Source organism: Herpailurus yagouaroundi, unplaced genomic scaffold, assembly GCF_014898765.1.
Source record: "Herpailurus yagouaroundi ecotype Mexico unplaced genomic scaffold, PumYag 203, whole genome shotgun sequence".
Lineage (NCBI taxonomy): Eukaryota > Metazoa > Chordata > Mammalia > Carnivora > Felidae > Herpailurus > Herpailurus yagouaroundi.
Genome location: NW_024412434.1, coordinates 12350200 through 12365579, shown reverse-complemented (window position 1 = coordinate 12365579; position 15380 = coordinate 12350200). Strand labels below are relative to the sequence as shown.

Here is a 15380-nt window from a genome sequence, read left to right as displayed (position 1 = left end):
GACCTGTCCTCGTGATAGGAGTTGCTGCAAAGTCACATTGCAGAGGGAAACGTACCAGGATGTATCCAGGAACGGTAGGAATTATTGTGGCCAATTTTGCAAATTCTCCCACAGAATTTTGATGTCTAGTGGGGTGAACTTTGATGATTGGAAGACAGAACAGAAAGATCCACAATCGCTTTGTCTTCTGTCTCCCCGCTGGACTATTCTGAGGCTCATTGGTTTCACGCGCTCTCACTGGGGGTGTCCTGGGAGTCTGGGCAGCGTTGCATACAGTCTTTGGCCTCCAGTTTATTTCATAGGTATTTGAGCTAAGACACTATTATATCAGATTCTCGAGAAGATTTAAAGAGGATATAATGTCTCTGGATTACACTCCACAAGCTGTAACTGTTGTCAGTGTTACTAACAGAAGCGTTTCATAATAATAAAGTCTGAACGGACTTCAACAGTACAGGCATACCTCGGTCTACCGCACTTCCTTTCTTGTGCCTTGCAGTTGCTGTGTTTTTTTTTTTTATAAATTGAAGGCCGTGGCAATTCTGCATCGAGCAAGTCTAATGGGGCCATTTTTCTGACAGCATTTGCTCATTTCATGTCTGCGTGTCACGTTTTGGTAAGTCTTGCACTATTTTCAAACTTTTCATTATTATTGTATTTGTCATGATGATCTGTGATCGGTGATCTTTGACGTTACCATTGAAATTGTTTTGGGGTGCCATAAACCACTCCCGTATAAGACCGGAAAGTTAACGGATAAATGCTGTGTGTGTTCTAACTGTTCTACCAACCAGCCAGGCCTTGTCTCTCTCCCTCGGCTTGGACCTCCCCATTCCCCGAGATGCAAAAATATTGAAATTAGGCCAGTTAATAACCCTACAATAGCCTCTAGGTGTTCAAGTGAAAAGGAAGAGTTGCACGGGTCTCACTTTAGATCAAAAGCTAGAAATGATTAAGCGTAGGGGAGGGCATGTCAAAAGCTGAAGTAGGCCAAAGGCTAAGCTTCTTGAGCCAAACAGTTAACCAAGTTGTGCATGCAGCAGAGAAGTTCTTGAAGGAAATTAAACGTGCTTCCCGTGAACACAGGAATGATAAGAAAGCGAAGCAGCTTTATTGCTGATGTGGAGAAAGTCGGAGTGGTCTGGAGAGAAGATCAAACCAGCCATGACATTCCCTGAAGCCAAAGCCTCATCCAGAGCGAGGCCCTGACTCTCTTCCATTCTATGAAGGCTGAGAGAGGTGAGGAAGCTGCAGGAGAAAAATCAGAGGCTGGCAGCGGTTGGTTCCCAAGGTGCAAGGAAAGAGGCCGTGTCCGTAACACAAAAGTGCAAGGTGAAGCGGCAAGTGCTGATGTGGAAGCTGCAGCGAATTATCCAGGAGACGTAGCAAAGACAGATCATTAATGAAGGTGGCTACGCTCCATAACAGATTTCCAATATAGAAAATATAGCCTTAGCCTGGAAGAAGATGCCACCCAGGACTTTCATAGCTAGAGAGGAGAAGTCAAAGCCTGACTTCAAAGCTTCAAAGGACAGGCTGACTCTCTAGTCAGGGGCTAAGGCAGCTGGTGACTTCATGCGGAAGCCGATGCTCACCATTCTGAAAATCCTAGGGTCCTTAAGAACTGTGCTAAATCTACTCTGCCTGTGCTCTATAAGTGGAACTACAAAGCCTGGATGATTGTATATCTATTTATGACATGGTTTCCTGAATATTTTTAAGCCAACTGTTGAATCTACTGCTTGGAAAATAAAGATTCCTTTCAAAATATGGCTGCTTTGTGACAATGCCCCCCGGTCATCCCAGGGCTCTGATGGACACGTACAATGTGATGAATGTTGTTTTCATGCCTGCTGACACAACATCTATTCCGCAGCCTGCGGATCAGGTAGTCATTTCAACTTTCAAGGCTTATTATTTAAGAAATACACTTCATAAATCCCTAGCTGCCATAGATAATGATTCCTCTGATAGATCTGGGCAAAATCAATTGAAAGCCTCCCGGAAAGGACCGACCATGCTGGATGCCATTAGGAACGTTCGTGATTCAGGAGAAGAGGTCAAAATATCGAGGTAAACAGGACTTCGGAAGAAGTTGGTTCTAACCCCCAGGGATGATGTTGAGGGGCTCAAGACTTGAGTGGAGGAAGTGACGGCAGATAGGGCAGAAACAGCAGGACAGCTAGAATTAGAAGCGGAGCCTGAAAATGGCACTGAATTGCTGCAATCTCATGACGAAACTTTAACGGATGAGTAGCTGCTTCTTATGGATGAGCCAAGAAAGTGATCTCCTGAGATGGGATCTACACCCGGTGAGGATGCTGTGAAGGTTGTCGAAGCGGTAACAAAAGATTTGGAATATCACATAAACTTAGTTAATAAAGCAGGGACAGTGTTTGAGAGGACTGAGTCCAATTTTGAAAGAAGTTCTCTAGTGTGGTTCAAATGCTATCAAACAGCACCGCATGCTACGGAGAAGTCGCTTGTGAAAGGAAGAGTCTATTGACGTGGCAAACCTCATCGTTGTCTGCTTTTAAGAAATCACCACAGCCACCCCAGCCTTCGGCGACCGCCACCCTGATCGGTCAGCAGCCACCAGCAAAGAGATTATGACTCTTAAAGCTCAGATGATGGTCAACATTTTTTAACAATAGTTTTCAAGAGAGACAGAGACAGCACCAGAAGAGTAGGGGCGGAGACGGGGAGAGAGCGAGAATCTCAAGCAGGCTCTGCACCGTCAGCGCAGAGCCTGATGGGGGGCCTGAGCTCAAGAAACATGAGATCATGACCTGAGCCAAAACCAGGAGTTGGACACTTAACTGACTGAGCCACACAGATGTCCCAACAATAAAGTATTTTTAAATTAAGGTATGCACATTGTTTTCTTAGACACAATGCTATTGTATACATAATAGGCTGCAGTATAATGTAAACATAATTTTATCTGCGCTGGGAAAGCAAAAAAATTCATTTGACTGACTTTGTTGTGATATCCGCTTTATTGCAGTGCCCTGGAAACCGCAGCATGTCTAGAGTATGCCTTAGAAATGATATTGGCCACATTCTCAAGTCACCCTGCAGTAAAGCCAGAATTAATAAGTTTGAAGAAAACACATGTAACCTGATGGCTAAAACAACAACAACAACAACAACAACAAAACCCACAAATGTTCCTAAGTAGCATTTGGTCCATAATACAAACAACAGACTATTGATGAAATACGTGAAGAGAGAAAATTAATGTGTAGAAATCTCCATGGTATGCAGCCAAAACTGTTCTCATGATTAAATTCCTTAATGGTCTTCATAAACCAAAAAGGAAAATAAAAAGACATAGAGTATTCGGCTTAAGAGATTAGAAAAAAAGAACATAAAACAGAGCCAAGGAAAGAGCCGAGATCCCACAGTTGGGCTGGAATCCACCCTCACCGGCTGCTCAATTTTCAGGAATTTGGTGAGGCGGTGGTTAAATAGCCATTATTAAAATATCTCATTATATGAACTTAAAGAAATCGAACTAAAAACAAAAATGAGAGGCGGCGGGGTAGATCAGTCGGTTAAGCGTCCGACTCTTGGTTTCGGTTCAGGTCATGATCTTTCGGTTCGTGAGTTCAAGCCCCGTATCGGGCTCTGTGCTGGCAGCTTGGGTCTCTCTCTCTCTCTCTCTCTCTTTCAAATAAATGAACTTTAAAAAAATGATACTCAAGTCATTACTTCTTAACTAATTTAGTTCATTTCACTCTTACACGTGCTCTTGAGTTTATACATGTCGATTGCATGTGTCTAGTGGAAATACCAAGTAATGGCATACTACTGAGCATCCACTTGCAATTCTATCTAATCCATCTGCTTTCGCCAATGTCACAGTGACAGCTGGAAATCAGCCATGGTGGGGGTATTTACACCATGCCATTTGGCAGTGCTACAAATTAGAGCCATTGTCTCCCACCTCCTCGTCTTCAGCTCCTTCTCCTCCTCCTCTTCTACAGAACTGTTGTTAACAAGCATACCGTTGACCATTGTTCCATTGGCCATTGACCATTAGTAAATAATCTTTTTTTTTTTTTAAGTGTATTTATTTACTTTGACAGAGAGAGAGGTAGGGGGGTGGGGAGGGACAGAGAGAGAGGGAGAGAAAGAGAATCTCAAGCACTGTCAACACAGAGCCCAACCTGGGGCTTGAACCCATGAACGGTGAGATTGTGACCTGAGCCCAAATCAAGAGTCAGATACTTGACCGACTGAGCCACCCAGGTGCCCCAGTAAATAATTTTTTTTTAAGGGATTTGAATTTTCCAAGTTGAGATTAGAATTTTTAAAAAGCTTTAAAATGCTTCATAAAGTCCAGGGGCACCTGGGTGGCTCAGTCGGTTAAGCTGCTGACTTCGGCTCAGGTCACGATCTTGCATTCCGTGAGTTCGAGCCCCACATCTGGCTCTGTGGTGACAGCTCAGAGCCTGGAGGCTGCTTCAGATTCTGTGTCTTCTTCTCTCTCTGCCCCTCTGCCTCTCATGCTCTCTCTCTGTCTCTCTCAAAAATAAATAAACATTAAAACAATTTTTTAAAAAGATGCTTTATAAAGTCCAAACATATTTCAGTGTGGTGGAATTCTTCAAATTTCTGGGATACAGGTCTTTGGTTGGGAGGCATGCAGTTAAATCATTTCTAATTAATACAAGATGGACCTTAGCACTTAAGAGTGAATGAGATCTCACAATGTTTCTTTAGATTGGTAATGTGCAAGGATTGGGCTATAGAGAAGTTTTCTGGCCAAGTCTCTGGATGCTTCTAGGTTATCTGAAATCTAGAAATGGGGGGACATGTATTACACTGTGTGTGTGTGTGTGTGTGTGTGTGTGTGTGTGTGTATAGTCAAATGAAATATACTTTACACATGTTTTTTGATAAAACATGAGAAAAATTTAAGTAGGTTGGTGAGTTTTAAGAAAATAATGAATAACAACAGTGACAAAAAGTGCTTTTGCATGGTGGGGGTTATTTCCTTTGGATTTGAAATAATTCTTAGTAAAAAATTCTTCGTAGCAATTTGTGTGAAAGGCATGTTAAACTGTGAGCTTAGACATACAATAGAGAATGCATTTTGAAGGAAGAGAAATTGCAGTGTTATGAAAGTTTGCTGACACGGTTTTCTCCTTTATGCCCAAGCTGTGTTGTGACCCTGTGAGGTAAAGCAAATATATCAAAGCAATTTACCCCTATGTCAGAGAGTATCCTATTTGAGAGGTCCATGCCTCAATTTTTAAGAATGCTTAATTTGTGCCCCAGGTTCTTATGCTATATAGAATATATTCCACCTTTTTATTTCTTCATTTGATTTTTTTTTAAAGAGTTAGCATTAGGCTTTAGCTTTTTTTTTCTAGACCTTTCCTTATTATTTTTACAAATTCTCTTGAAATAATGGTAAGACTTCTTTTCTGTTTTAAAATTTTTTCAGTTTCTTCTTGTTTTCTTTTTTTCTTTCTTTCTTTCTTTCTTTTTTCTTTTTTTTTTTTTTTGAGAGAGACAGAGTCCAAGTGGGGAGGGGCAGAGAGATAGGGGGAGACACAGAATCCGAAGCAGGCTCCAGGCTCCCAGCTGTCAGCACAGAGCCCGACGCGGGGTTCAAACTCACAAACCGTGAGATCATGACCTGAGCTGAAGTTGGACGCTTAACCGACTGAGCCACCCAGGCACCCTGGTAAGATTCATTTTCAAGTCAGAAAATTTTCAACTTGAAAACAAACCATTTCCAAAGATCTCTTTGAACTAAGTCTGACATCTGAACTTTCTTTTTAATTTGTTCTTGGCATTGTTAGCTCTTATGAATTCCCTGGGCTTATTAGAGCATGTGAAGCTCTTACGGCTTTCAGTTAATACAATAAAACCTGTTAATGTAAATTTATCTTGGTGTTCTGCACGTGTTTGCTGATTCTGTACACGTGAGTCATTCAGATCTAGATATAAAAGATCATATTTTGAAAGCAAGGAACTAAATGATCCTTTCTAATTATGTTAAAATATTTAAACATTTGGACTTAGATTAAAGATCTCTGGGAAATATGACTCTACATTTTTTTTTCATTTGCCTTTGAGAGATAACCTAGTTGGTTTATAGCATACACGGAAGTGGATTTTCCGGCTGAATAGGCTATCGTGAGATTTGGGCTCCTCCAATACGCAAGATGAGATGAAGGATAGATATCGTGGACCATACCTCTTACTGGGTCATGAAACTGTATCCCTGGCCTATGTAAGTAAATACTCACTTTGAGCCTTTAAGCATGATTTGAAGAGTCTACTCTTAGAACCCTGATAGCTCCTTTGCCTGCCTGACCCCATGTAAATAAATATTTGTTGAGTAAGTGATGGGTAAGAAAATCATAATCTAGAAAAGTAGCCCGTGTTTTCCAACCGATTTTATGTCTTTATTTGCAATGCCCTACCTTTCTAAAAAGTAACAATCTGGATTTCGGCATTCGTGGTAAAATCGAGGGCTTTATCTGCAGTCTATTTTTGTATCATGATAATTCATCCATTGGAAGCACGTTTGACATCTTAAAGATGAAAGCAGTGTCTTCTAATAAGGATTCCCAGAATAGAATCAGCATATTAATAAACCTGCCCATCACCCAAGTGAAATCCATTAACTGAGTGATGTTTGTTAACTAGTCACAGATCATACCGGTATGACACTTCTCAGTCTTTAAATTTCACTCATTCCTGGCTATTGTGTTCATTAGGTGTTGTTACTAGAACAAAAGGGTGGTGAGCTTCCCCAAATGGTCAACAATGGTTGTTTACTTACATTCCAAAGGAGAGCCTTTAAAAAATATGTTTTGTATGAATTTTAAAGACACTCCAGGGGCACCTGGGTTGCTCAGTTGGTAAAGCATCCGACTTAGCCTCGGGTCATGATCTCACGGGTTTGGGTTTGTGAGTTCGAACCCCACATCGGGCTCACTGCTGTCAGCACAGAACCCATTTTGTCCTCCATTCTCTCTGCCCCTCCCTCTCTCTCTCTCCCTCAAAAATAAAGACATTTAAAAAAAGACCCTCCAGTTGATATAGTGATTAATTAACAATCAAATCTGTCATCACCAGAACAGCTACTGCTACTTGATTGATTTTAACTAATAGATACGAGGCCACACTGATGACCCTTAGTACAAATAGGATGACCCTATAGAATATACTGTTTGGCTACCATAGTATAGATATTATTGTAAGATTTTGTCTTATTAGTTGTCAACCAAAAAGGTAAAAGTAAAAGTCTCTCACAAAATACCTACGAAGGTAGGGTTGGAGTCAAGCTGAACTTTCTTTTTTTCTTGCTTTTTCTTTTTGTGAGAGAGTAAGCTTTATCTCCACTTTCAAACTCTGACGCCTTTGCATTTAACATTCCCCCCGGGGGAAGGGAGGTCACACTACACACTTTCGGAGACATCCCAAGGGTTGTCTGGCACTTTGGTACAGAGAGGATTTGGTCCAATCTCTTGCTGGCTCAGCATACTAAAAGGCATATAAATCAAGTTGGTTGCTCAACCCCTCTGGGCTGGGGTGGGGTGGAAGGGGGACAGGGAGGTGGTCTGGGACAGATGGGCAGAGCATGGGCGTGGGCTCAGTTTCTTAGGACAGAGGTAGTTGATCCTGATTGGCTGTTGAGGCGGCTGAGGGCAGCCTGACTGTTCTGGTGGCCTTAGCTGCTTCTCTGGTGGCTTTCCAGTCCACCAGCTCACAGCCCTGGAACCATAGCTGGCTCTCCCTCTGGGCCCCCTCCACGGAGTCACTGGTGTGGATGACGTTCCTGCTGATGCGGACCCCGAAGTCCTCCCTATTGGTGATGGGACAGCCTCAGCTGAATCGGTGTGTCCTTCCAGGGCTTTGAGGTGCAGGCCACACTGGGGCCTTTCCAGACCACGGCCATCATGGGGCTGGAGCTCACGTGGCTGATGATGTAGCTGATGAGGGCTGGGTGGAAGGGCTTCCCCTGCAGGCCCTGGTAGTGCTCGGTGAGGGCGCTTTGGTACCTGCACCCCCACCAGTATGAAGCTCCTCCCCTCAAAGTGCTGGGTCGCATCTCCAAGAAGCCACCACGACACCCCGTCTGGCGTCACTGCGACGCGGGGCTGCTTCCAGGTGCAGGAAGGTCCCCCCGAGCTGGGGCGCGAGAGTGGGTTTGGCCAGGGGCCTGGGGCCCGCGGGTTGCTCTGCACCCCGAGAAGCCTCCGTGACCCCCACCTGTGGGCCACTGGCTCCGAGCTTTCTTTTCAGGAACACGGCAGAGATAAAACTGGTAATAGACGTGTTCACCTGTAACATTTAGCAAGTAGTTTCTGTCTGAGTGAATACACGACAATAAGTTTGTTATGTTCTAGCACTATGATTTTTGTGCAGGTGGCATAGGTCGGGAAATTTAAGAAAAAGTGTCACTCATCCATTGACTCAACAGACATTTATGTACTGACGTCCTAGATGAGGTTGGAGACAGGGGCAGGGGCCAGGCCTCGGAGTGCCTTGTAGGCGATGGTGAGGAGTTTGGACTTTGTTCTACAGAAACTGGAAAGAAATGGAAGGATCTTAAACAGGCGCGTAAACAAACCAACAAACAAAATATTTGATTTACTGTCTAAAAATCTCTCTGTGTTGACTAGAGAAAAAAACTGCAGTAATCAAGAGTTGAGGGGTTACTGCAATAGTCAAGGCCAGAAAGGATGACAGAGTAAATTGGGGAGGGGTCAAGGGCAATGGAGAGAAGTTGGTAGACTCAGGTTGAAGGTCTAGAAACTAGTGGCTGGGCAAACAGAGAATTAATTAATTAATTATTTTTTAAAGTCTATTTTTGAGAAAGAGGAAGAAAGAGAGAGAGAGAATGAGCAAGGGAGGGGCATAGAGAGAGGAGACAGAGAATCCCAAGCAGGCTCTGTGCTGTTAGTGAAGGGCCCAATGCGAGGCTCAAACTTATGAGCCATGAGGTCATGACCTCATGACCTGAGCAGAAATCAAGAGTCAGACATTAACCAACTGAGCCACCCAGGCACCCTGAGCAAACAGAATTTAAACTCCCCCTAACACCCAGACCTTCCTTTCTTAGATGAAAGATGATGTTTACTCTCTATTTGTTTCTCAGTCAGAAGTTCCGGAAAAAGATCTACAAATCATGCCATCTCATCCACTCGATAGTTAAGTTTCTGGACAGAACTGTTATTACTGGGCATGCAAACCAGAAAACAGAACCACACAGACCCTTAAATATTTACAAATGACGTCCTGACAGAATTTTTACAGTTCCAGGTGAGCGGTTTTCAATGGAGGGAGCAAGGTAAAGCTTCTCCCCTGTTGAATGATCCAAGATAATTGTTGGTAAGAACACAGCTCCTAGATCGCTGAAGTCAAGTGACTACAGAGTGGAGAGGTGTCACGCAAGGAAGTCGCACGGGGTGTGGGATCCCCAACAACGAGGGATGTTGAGATGGTCTAAGCAGTAGTCCAACATTCAGGCGATGTCACCAAACGGTTTGCGACTCTGATATAAATTCTGAAGAGTCACTTTGGTTCAAGAGCTTTTTGATTTGAAGCTTTCAGCAGCCGATTTAGAGAGGTTGGCTTGACCAATGAGAGAAGCAATCGCTTCATTTTATGTCGTTCCAACCGAGTGCCCAGCACAGCGCCAGTACAAGGAAGCACTCCGTGTTTTCTGCGAACATGTTTTTCATCTATTTGAGGAGATAACAGGTAAACATGCAGAGCAATGAACATAACAGCTTGCACGCTGAGTGTCCCAATATGGTGGAGAGAGCACAGAGTCTGAAGTCAGAGTAGCTCCGATCCTGCTTCTTTCTCCTACGAGCCGCACGATTTCAGGCAAATTACTAACCTCATCATCTGTCTGTTTTTTCAGTTTTATCTGAAGAAAAAAAAAAAATAGAGGTATGGATGTCTCTCCCCCGCCCCCTTCCAGTTTGTTAGGATCACACAAACAAACAAAAACCTGAATGGATTCTTTTTTTTTTTTTTTAAAGGAAGAAAAAGGAAAACCGTGAAGAATAGTGGTAGGTGCTTCATGCATGTTTTGAGTTTCAAGAAAGAGAGTCCGAATTACAGAGCAAAAAAAAAAAAAAAAAAAAAAAAAAAGGCATATTCACGCTGAAGGTGTTGGAATAATTGTTGATGAGAAAAATGGTTGGCGTTCCCATTTGCGGTAATCGTCTCAAGGTTTGAGATGAATGGAAGTGTTAGCTTTTGTGCTGTGGACTAATCAGAGACCAGAGAAGCCTAAAATGTGAAGATTGTGACATACAGGCAAGTGTAAAAGGAATTGGAAAGGGAAAGATGAGTATAGGCTTTTAGTAAACTGGAAACTATTAGTCTCTGGGAAGCTGCTCAGAGTGGGTAAGTGTGTGGGAGAAGGGTGTGACAGGAGACGGGATATATCTATTACCTTTGTCTTCTGCCCCGAAATTCTCTTCCCTGGCCAGCCTCCGGTGCCAGGTGGGCCAGCCAAACCAGATGAGCTTTCTGTTTTCCTTTTCCTGGTTCAATTTCTGCGGGACTCTGACTCTCAGCCAGAGCTACTCAAAAGGTCTCTGCTTTCAAAGCCGGTTTACTGCCAACTTCTGTCTCCACATCTTCAGATCAAGGTAGGCGCTGACGCTGCCCAGGGCACTGGGACAAAAAGCGGAATGGCTCTGATTTCTTAGAAACAACAACACGTCTGGAGCCCCTCTGTAAGGCAACGAACCTAACGATGTGCTTTGCGAAAGAAAGAGATCTGCAAACGGGTGCTTCATCTCAAGGCAGGCGTTGGAGAATTCAGAATCTTCCCTGAGAGAGGGTGGATACGTGAAATGAGATTGCCCTGAGATTCAAGTGGGAATAGCCACCCACCACGGATTGGTGAAGAGGGGCAGGTAGTCTGTGAAAAGAAGACCACACTGTAGGCCGTTGTGGTTAGGAGTCAATGAGCAAACGTGGAAGCTCTTAGAACGGTGCCCTGCACACCCGTGGATGTGTTATTGTCTCCAGGCAGTGTTTCCTAATTTCCCTAGTGGTAAAAACCGCTTGGAGAGACTTGTTGAATTGAAAGATTTCCAGGCACCTCACAGAAGATACTATTTCAACGGGCTTCAAGAGGGTAAGGGAAGTAGAACTTGTATGCTTAGCCCATGTCCCAGAATTCCAAAGCAAGTGAAGGGTCTTAGGGCGCCTGTTGGCTCATTCTTGCTTCTAGGCTTCCAGACCTGCCCTTCTCTGGGGCTGCCTACACCCGTCAGCCCCGAAAAAGGAAACTGCCAAACAGGGCATCACTGAGGCTTTCTTCTAGGTGGGCCCAAGGAGTCTCTTTGCAGGTGCCCTCTGTTGGGGATTTACCCAGGGCTTTATAGCCTGTTCCCATTGGCCTTGGCCTGGGGTGCAGTTCCTATATTCCCTCATCTCTATCACTAACCTTGTCTCATCCCTCACTGCCCCAAACATCTTCCCTCATCCAACTGCCCTTCCACAAGCCTGCCAGCCCTTCCGGTGCTTTCCAGAGCTCCTGTTCCGTGAGCAACGAGCACATCCCCTTCTGCCTCCAACTGTCTTGTACTGTTTTCTTCACTTTCTTGACTCCACTGAGACCCTCTCTAGTCGGGGCTATTTATCTCCTCTTTCCCTAAGTATGTCATAGTCAGAATGAGGGGAACAGTGTCCTTTGTGGTCCTCTCCAACGCCTTTTCAAGGTCGTGGGTCCACAGGAGGAAAAACAATCCATCTTTCTCCTGGTCCTTACCTATCGCCTCCAATCCCGATTGTCTTAGAAGATGGCAGGGATCACCTCACGACACATCCAGCTCCTTTATGGTGGGAATGATGTCGTATGTGTCTGAGCACATTGGTGTCCCTAATATGTCCAATAGGAGAACAGAAGTAGCCTGAGACAGGGGGATTATTAGGCCAGGTTGGATGAACAGTACTGAAAAATGTACAGTGGGGTATAAGGAGGCCTGCCTGAAACATTTCCTCGGGGTTACTTATTTATACCAAAGAGCAAGCAGGTGGGGTACCTGGGTGGCCCGGTTGGTTAGGCATCTGACTCTTGATTTTGTCTCAGGTCATGATCTCGCAGTTCGTGGGTTCGAGCCCCACAACAGGCTCTGCACTGGCAGTGTGAATTCTGCTTGGGATTCTCTCTCCCTCTCTCTGCCCCTCCCCTGCTCAGGCTCGCTCTTTCTCTCTCTCTCTCAAAAAAAAAAAAAAAAAAAAAAGAAAAAAGATCAAGCAGGCATTAGTACCTCGTAATCACCTTATGAATTACCATAAAATTGTGAAAAGCCGTTAAGTTGTTGTGAAAGAAGTTAAGTTCTTTAGATACGAGTAATCTTCAAAGTGATGTCCCAAGGGAGAAAAGGTGAGGGTGGTCAGCTCTGGATGCAGGCAATAAAGGGGTACCCTGATGTAGAGAATTCAAAAACAATCATCAAAGTGACGAAGAATCGATGTGATTCTTTTAAAAAAACTCATCGTGTGCTGGCACTTGTAAGCAATATTAGTAATAAAATGTGCCTCTCCCCCCAAATCAGTTTTGAGCAATTGCTGTGGTTCCTGTTGAGTCTGTTGTGCGCGATCTTCAAATGAACACATTTTTCGTTTCGTATCCTTCAATCAACACTGTATCGTAGCTGGAAGTTAATTTGGAGAGCCTCCGGTTATTCAGCGGGCTCTCCATGGGTTTTCATTCAGAGAATAAATTCATGGAGGCTTAGCATCTCTGGAACTAACTTGAAAGGCCTTTTCCAAGCCCTGTGATGTTCCACATTCCTCATTTAACGGTATGCTTGAAATCCACGACGATAGCACAGGCATTGTGAGGACAAGAAATGAGCTCTCCTCACAATCAGATCCTTCACATCTGTCATTCTCTGTGAGCCTGTAGTGTTCCTACTCGCATTAAGATTTTAAAATCGTGGAAAAGAGCATGAAGTGACGAGGTGAAATATTTTGAGTAAGTGTGTGTTTTAGTTCACACATGAAACACTTTATTGAATTTGAATGACATCTTTTTTTTTAATGTTTATTTATTTTTGACACAGAGAGAGAGAGACAGAGCATGAGGAGGGGAAGGGCAGAGAGAGAGGGAGACACAGAATCCGAAGCAGGCTCCAGGCTCTGAGCTGTCCGCACAGAGCCCGACGCGGGGCTTGAACCCACAGACCGAGAGATCATGACCTGAGCCGAAGTCGGATGCTCAACCGACTGAGTCACCCAGGCGCCCCTGAATGACATCTTTTTAAATTTGAAATTAAAAATATTTCATCGTAAGTTATTTATTTGAAAACTAAAGAACAAATCAAGAAAATAATGCTTATTACTGATTATTGCATGATTATTACTTTTTGACATATAGAAGAAGGGAATGTTAAAAAGGATGCACTCTGATTGTCCAATCTGGACAATATACTAGATATACCTGATGGGCCACTGGTTCCTCAAAATGCCATTGTTGTTTTCAATTAAAATATAATTAAAACATGTTAAACAGGATAGAGAGAAAATGGACCTTAGACCAACTTTTTGTCTCCCTCCTCTCCCATAATAATTCAAGAAAAAACAAAGGACCAATGAAGATGTCCATGCATGCTTTTATTTGGGAACTATGAGTGTGTTTCTCACACCAAAGGAGTTTGTTTCTTGACTGGTATTCCAAAATTTGCATAGGTCTGTACGATGGTAATTTCCGAAGTTGCCTTTTATTATTCTTTTCAAGTTTATTTGTTTGAGAGAGTGAGCAAGCAGAGTAGGGGCAGAGAGAGGGGAGAGAGAGAGAATCCCGAGCAGGTTCCACACGCTCAGCACAGAGCCTGATGCAAGGCTCAAACTCATGAACTGTGACATCATGACCTAAGCTGAAATTCAGACTCGGACGCTTAACCGACTGAGCCACCCGGGCTCCCAGAGAAGTTGCCTTTTAAATATGGCATTCACAGTCAAAGGGTATTTTAAATTTGTTGATTATCTATCATCTGGTGGCAAAATACTTCCTGATAATTTAAAAATAGGCGTACGATTTTGGCATTGAGTGGTACCATTTAGAAAGTAGTGTAAAATATTGCCCCCAAGTTGAATTTAAACAGCGAAGTGTTTTGCATGTTCTGACGGTGACACTTAGTGAAAGTTACCTTTGGAAAACTAAGTTCTTCAATGATCTATTTGTGAATCCCTAGATGTCCTGGCGGTCAGGAGTATTGCCTCAGATGGGTCAAGTTCTTGCTCCTTAGGTGCCATTTCACCTCGGGCACACACTCATGCAGCCACTGGGAGTGATCACTTGTGCTACTTAAATCGCTCTCTTTCTCCTCATCCTTCTCCCCCTTCCTCTTCTCCTTGCCACCCATTTGCTCTTGTGTCCTTCTCTTCCCATTTGTGCCCCATACCAAAGGCTTCTAGTTAAATTCCCTGGATACAGTCACATAAATTAATTTGAGTATAATGAAACTCCACGGTATTTGGCAAGTCATGGTATTTTTGGCTTCTGGTTTCATTTCACTTGCATTAACACAATTCAAGAAGCACACAATGTGGGATGAAGATCAATGCATGCATCGATTACGTGTATGCTTTGGCAGAGTAATCCGACCTCTAAACATATTTGCTTTAGACCTTGCCAAGAGCATACTTTCAATTCTCTAGGGTGAGCAATGAGTAGAGCTTTCAGGGCACCAAAAGTCGATGATTAGTCAAAAGGTTTTTCTACTAGCCCCTTGGTTTTCTGCCCCAAACCGTGTTAAGCAATATCTAGATATTACTCTCATTGGTTTTGAGCATTTATAAATGAGATATTTCCTCATAAAGTCTTGGGACAATCCTCCACTCTTACTTACTTGGGCGAAAGCGGATACAAAGGAATTTGCCTGCAATACCAGCTGGGGTCTATGACCCTGAGTGCGTTTCTATTCCAAAGGGCAACAGTGCTCTGCCCTTACCACCTCCTGTAGATAAAAAATGTCATTGAGAAAACATTTAGCCCGGCTCTCTCCCCATTGGAGGCATGTCCACGGGGCAGATTGTCTCTAAAAACTACCCTAACTGGCAAGGGCGAACACATTTTAGAATGAGAGAAAATTCTTATAGGTATTTTGCAAACATAAGATATTCTTCCCTTGCTGCAATATTTGTCTTTTGGGAAACAGGTTGCAGAGCCTTGTGGTAAGTTGCTCAATAGCAGTCATAGCCTGTTAATTCCATTTTTTTCTCTCCCTAAGAGAGACGGGAAAGAACTGTCTGGTGAATATCAGGGTCCCTGGGCTCATATGCGGGCATTGGACCAAAGGTCTCCCAGAACTGCAGTGTTTTACTCTAAAATAAAAAGATTGGCTTACCAAAACAGGGACCTTGACCGGAATCCC

The 15380-nt window shown here is 43.6% G+C and overlaps 1 pseudogene; it reads right to left on the bottom strand.

Moving 5' to 3' along the window:
- Window positions 1–7626: 7626 nt before the first annotated feature.
- LOC121014561 (nucleoside diphosphate kinase, mitochondrial-like) lies at window positions 7627–14369 on the bottom strand (annotated as a pseudogene).
- Window positions 14370–15380: the final 1011 nt, after the last annotated feature.